The following is a 5,877-nucleotide window of genomic DNA, read 5'->3' as shown; positions in this document are numbered from 1 at the left end:
GTGTATCTGTGTGTGTGTGTGTGTGTGCGTAGGATTGCAAATATGTGTGAAAATGTGTCTCTGAGAAATGTGTCCTTCTTTATGTGTTTGAGTATGTTTATGTGTGTCTGCGTTTTCATGGGCTTTGATTAAATACAATTGCAATGATAGAGTTGAAGGAATCTGTTACAGAAGCTTATGCTTAAGCTCTTCGTGTATTTTGTTTCTTTTAGTAAGGAGTCGCTTTCGGGCAAGCGATTTTATGTCGGTCTAATCTATAATTAAACATCGACTGTGAATGACCCACTTGATAAAGATATTGAAGAAAAAGGGAAAATATATCCTGTGATTGGGTTATTGATTAAAATCCATTGGTTTTATATAATTGTCTTCGACTGCATGCATTATTAGTATTAATCCGTGGACGTATTAAATATTTCCTTTATTTCTAAAGGCGTCGAAATTCTCGGTGATTTGGGAATCTGAGATTTTTGGTTTATCAGACTAAAAATAAAAACCACATCTGAGATGTTGAAAATACTGTAAAGCAGTTAGTAGAAAAAATAATCTCGACACGCGTCAGGAGGAAAACGCTTGTGCGAGACAGTAGTACCTCAACTATCGCGAGCGTTACGTTCCAAAACCTTACACAGAAATAATTAGAATCTAAAAAAATATAAATACCTATCGGCCGCAGAAACCCGCGATATACTGAGGATTCCACGATATGAATTTACATATATTAACCAAAAGAATCCGCGATGTACTGAGTACGCGGTAGGGGAACCGCTATGTACTGAGTGCGCGATAAGTGATCCGCGATATGGCGAAGGATTACTAAATATGTTTAAACAATCCATGTGATGTAGTTATAGCTAGGTATAGATAATATAGAACGTACACATAGGTAGAAATTATGGGTTTCGCTGTAGATAGATACAGATTCAGTGCAATCATATTGTCTATCTGTCAGGTTTTCTTATACCGGCTTACTTAAAGGATTAAGTCAAACATTTCTTTCCTCTAAGTACTTAAGTACCTTTGATGCCGATTTTTGATCTGCTGATTGTACAGTTTAAAAATGGTATAAATGAAGTGAGAATTCAGAATTATAATTGAGGTAAATAAGTATGATGTGTCTTTGCCTCTACGCAATGTAAGAAGTTGTGAAGAGACAAAATATGAAAATGATAACTGAGCTAAACTATAGAGATTTCTTTTGATTGAGACACAGTGACAAATTCGAAATGCGGTAGGGGACGTAAATCGTAAATTGCGGGTTAATATGTATGTTGTTTAATTAGTATGATGTTTAATTACAACAGCTCAATATAGGTAGGGTTATATAGGTACATCTGCTCAATACAGTTTGAGAAAAATATGCATACTCTAAAATATATTCTATGTTATTGTTTACTGTGTCCCAGTTCGGCAATGAAAAGTTATAAATCAACAGGATTTTCACACATTGGCGGAGATATTTATCAAATATTTACCATCATTAAATGATAAGATGAGTTTTAGAATACTTCGCTTAAATAAATCTGACATATTTCATTAGCAGTTTACAAACGGAACTATATATTGTTCTAGTTACATGCCTTCTATTCACACCTTAAAATGAGATTTGAGAAGTGTGAGACATAAAATTTAGATGATACTGCAACTAGACTACTCCATTGTTTGTTTACAGTAATATTTTTCGATGTATGTCTGTGAGAGAGGAAGAGAGCAGGAGAGAGAGAGAAAGAGGGAGAGAAAGAGAAAGAAAGCGTGTGTTTGTGTGTCTGTGCGTGTGCATGTATGTTCATGTATATATGTGAATGTATGTGCGCACACATATGTGTTTGAGAATGTATACTTGTGTAGGTGAGCGTAGCTGTGCAATTGTGTGTATGTGTATGGTTAGTAAGCTCGCTTATTACAATGAAAACTACTTGGTTAAAGAAAGATAACGCGGCGTTTGTTATACTGTTTAAACCCATAAAACTTGGAACACGCATAAAGTACAGTAACAAATCAGCTTAAGCAAACACTCCTCTTATGTATTTTCGTATTTGGATGCATGTAAATATATTTCCGAGATTGCATAAAGATGAATACGTCTAGGAGCCAGAGCTATAATTCTTATTCAGCATTGAATAAACCACATATTTCTGATATGGACAATGTTATTCATGAAAACTGCACTAAGATATGCTCCATAAATTTGACCTGGAGAATTGTAATAAATTTGCAATATGTTTATGGTATGCTGGCTTGAAAATAATAAGGGCTTTCTGATACAGGTAATAAATTATTCACAGATAAAGGAATATGAATATGACTCATATATAGTCATTATATACTTCTACATTATACGTTTATGATTTCACTATTTATTTTGCTTAGATTAAATAACAAAAAAAAAAATTGAAATTTCTTCTGAGATATGTGCCAAACTTTAGACTGCTTTAATTCGTTGTTATATCGTATCCCTACTTCGACATATTTCACTAGCTTCCCCCATTATTAACAAAATTAATGTAGCTATCTTTTGAAAAGATAAACCTTCGTTCTAAGAAAAGTGAAAGCCATAAATCAGTTACAGGTCGTATACGGGGAAATTCATGAATATGCCCAAATATAGTTATTGCATTTTTTACAGGAATTAATCGACCCTTATCTACTATATGTGATGTATTCTCTCAGTGGTACCATCGCCAATTTCACCATCAGATATGGCAATAATATAAGTAGCAGCTTCAGGCTGACACTATAATCTCAGAAATAAATTTATTGATAAAGCAATAAACCTAAATTATGATCATGAATGCTATAATAAAATTGAATTTTGTCTAAATCCTGTCTTTTCACCAAGAGCTATTCCTTTATTCTATTCACGACGATGTATCCCAGGATGCTTAAGTTATTAAGAAATATTTGAAATATCAGGTATCTGGTACTTCTTTAAACAAATCGACTGTAAAGTAAAAATGGAACTTTGCAATCTGAAGATGGGAATATAGCAGAGATTCTAGTATGGAATACGCAAATGTTTGAGTGGTTTTGATTCACACAGGTTTGTGTGAAGAAAGGATATAACTTGACATCAAATTTATTTATAGTGTAGATTTATCTTTTTAACTTACAAGAACAGATCGAAACGAGAAAATATGTGGATCTCAACGCGAAGATCGATACGAATTTTAATAATATCGAAGGCACATGACTTAAGGATTAGGGTATTCGACACACGATCGTAAGGTCATCAAATCGTTTACCAGTGGCATGTTGTATCATTCAGCATTCTGTCACGTTGCTCCAGTACACTCAGCTGGTAAAAAAGTGTAGTACCTCAACTTCAAAAGGCCAGCCTTGTTGCATTCTGTGTCACACTGAGTATCCTTGAGATCTAGGCTAAAGATACACGTGACTGTGGAGTATTCAGCCACTTGCATCTTAATTTCAGGTTCAGGCTGCTTCGTTGATTGAATCAACTGGACACCCTCGACGTCGTAACCGATGGAGTACCGGTTCTCATTTATCATATAATATTGCTTAACCTTCATTCCTTGAATGGCTTTCACAGCGCAGCAAATGCTCAGGAACTGTCCAGTACTCACCATTCTGCCTTTTCTTTCAGATCTATATGTAGGACTACATTAGCATTGATATACTTGGCAGGGATAGATTCGGCAAGTCAATTATTTTTCGGTGATTGAGTGAAGAGAAATGGATGTTTTTCATAACATTATTGAACTCTCTGCAAAAAGATGATACAACACAGTTGTACACAAAATGTGTTCTTTCTCCTTAATTTTGATCACAATATAACATTTAAAAGGACAACAAACCGGATTTTACTTTCGGTCCAATTTATTACAACCAATTCCCACTGCAGTACATTTCAATTTTTTTTTAATTAAAATTTTTAACAAAAGAGTTGCAGTAAAACACCAGTTTTTTTTATATATGTTTGGTGGCGGGGATGCGATCGTATTGAATAAAAGAAAGTAGAATGATGATTTGAGTTGTTTGTGATTCACTGGTGCAACCAAAAAAAAGAAGTAACAGAATGCAACAAGATATCTTAATGTTCGCCGATATTTTCGACCATGGATCTGAAACCATTAAAGTTTGACGAACATTGATATATCAAACATGGTGCAGGATGAGCTAGAAATTACATTGAATCATGGAAGGTTAATTGAGTACGTTTTAAGGATTCAACCATAGTTGGGATGTGTATAAAATATAGAAGAGCCTTTTGATGTTGTATAAAGGTTATGCGAATATCCGTTTGCTTGAAACTTTTCAGAAGCCATGCTTTCTGAACACATGCGTCGTCATTTACGGAAGAGACATACGGAGATTATCTCATAGAGGTCTTTCGAGTTGAAGTTTTCATCATCTTGAAAAATAAAGATTTGAGCTAATTCCTCTTACAATTCCCTGAGGTTGTATAGAGATTGGTAAGGTTATCTTATACATCCACTCATTTGAACTAAATGAACCAAATATTTCGCTTCGAGGAATTAATTCAGATATAGATGTTGCATGCAAAGAGATGATCTCCTTCAAAACAAATATAGCCTTGTGAAAAAGAAATGATAAGGAAGGGAATTTTGTGAGATTCCCATCAATTGATGTTGTTGACAAAGATGGTCCGTCCATTTCACAAGTTGATGCCAAAATATATTTTCAAAATGCTATTGAAAACTTCTGAAGGTAACTTTTCCAATGGAGAATTGAGCCCCAGTGATCGAATGACACTGAATACATTTTTGTTCAAAATTAGTGTTACACCCTTCGACAAATGTTGAAAAACTATGTTATTTACACTAAAATTTCTCACTCATCACGAATTCATTTTGAAATAAAACCATACGAAAGTAGAAAGGGACACATAAATCTATATGTATGCAGGTGTGTATGTATATACGTATGTATGTATGTATAGATAGATAGATAGATAGATATACAAACATATATACACACACACACACACACACACACACACACACACACACACACACACACACACACACAAATACACGCACTCACACAAACACAAATATATATTTCCAGTTTTTTATAACTTTCTTGAATACACACCCATATAACATTTTGAGCTTCGTCGTTTATTTGTATTATTTGTATGAATGCAAAGTTTAGACATCTACTTCATGCCTAAAGAACATGAGTTGCACTCGAGACCAAAACGATCAAGAGCAACAACAGTCGATGCAGAGCAGCAGTTGAGGAATAAAGAGTTGAGGAATAAAGCTTACTCTTCATTGCAATGTGTAAATATACAATTTGCTGGAGGTCAGTATATTATTTCTCATTTTTCGGCCCAAGATATGCTGGAGGAATTTTGATATTTCGAAATCGTATGAGCCTCAGAAAAGATTATACGCCACAGCAGTCATATTTTTGTAGAGCTATTAAAAAATACTTTCTAATGACAATCTTGCTATGATTTTTAAGTTTTCCATTCGAGGAATACATCCTGCCATTAGTCATTCCGTGTTTAACAGAGGGTGGCATATTTTGACAAAGAATTAACTGTTGTTTCTAGCAATAGACAAGTCAGAAATTACATCCATATATAAGTAATACGAAATATTCTGCGCTCGATTAGATGACCTATAATCCGCCCTCTACATAAAAAGTGGCTTTGTGCGTGATCAATACAAAATCTTTATGTGTTCGCCTCTAAGCGACATTTCTGTTTGATCGATTGTGAACCAATATTGATTCGCAATTAGAAACATTTTACTTACGTCACTACTGCCATTTGAATGGCATGGATGTACCAATTGTAATTTATTTTATACCACTTTTTTTTCTTTTGTCATAAATTCAAAGATAAAATCGCTATATATATATATATATATATATATATATATATAT

General features: G+C 34.0%; 1 long non-coding RNA gene across 1 annotated transcript in view; it reads left to right on the top strand.

Moving 5' to 3' along the window:
• Positions 1 to 5,877, top strand: part of LOC128249846 (uncharacterized) — a 16,538-nt gene that overhangs the window by 1,096 nt on the left and 9,565 nt on the right. The gene's annotated exons all lie outside the window — the stretch shown is intronic.

Source organism: Octopus bimaculoides, chromosome 18 (assembly GCF_001194135.2).
Source record: "Octopus bimaculoides isolate UCB-OBI-ISO-001 chromosome 18, ASM119413v2, whole genome shotgun sequence".
Classification (NCBI taxonomy): domain Eukaryota; kingdom Metazoa; phylum Mollusca; class Cephalopoda; order Octopoda; family Octopodidae; genus Octopus; species Octopus bimaculoides.
The sequence above is the reverse complement of the archived record's forward strand: the minus strand, read 5'-3'. Positions and strand labels throughout refer to the sequence as shown.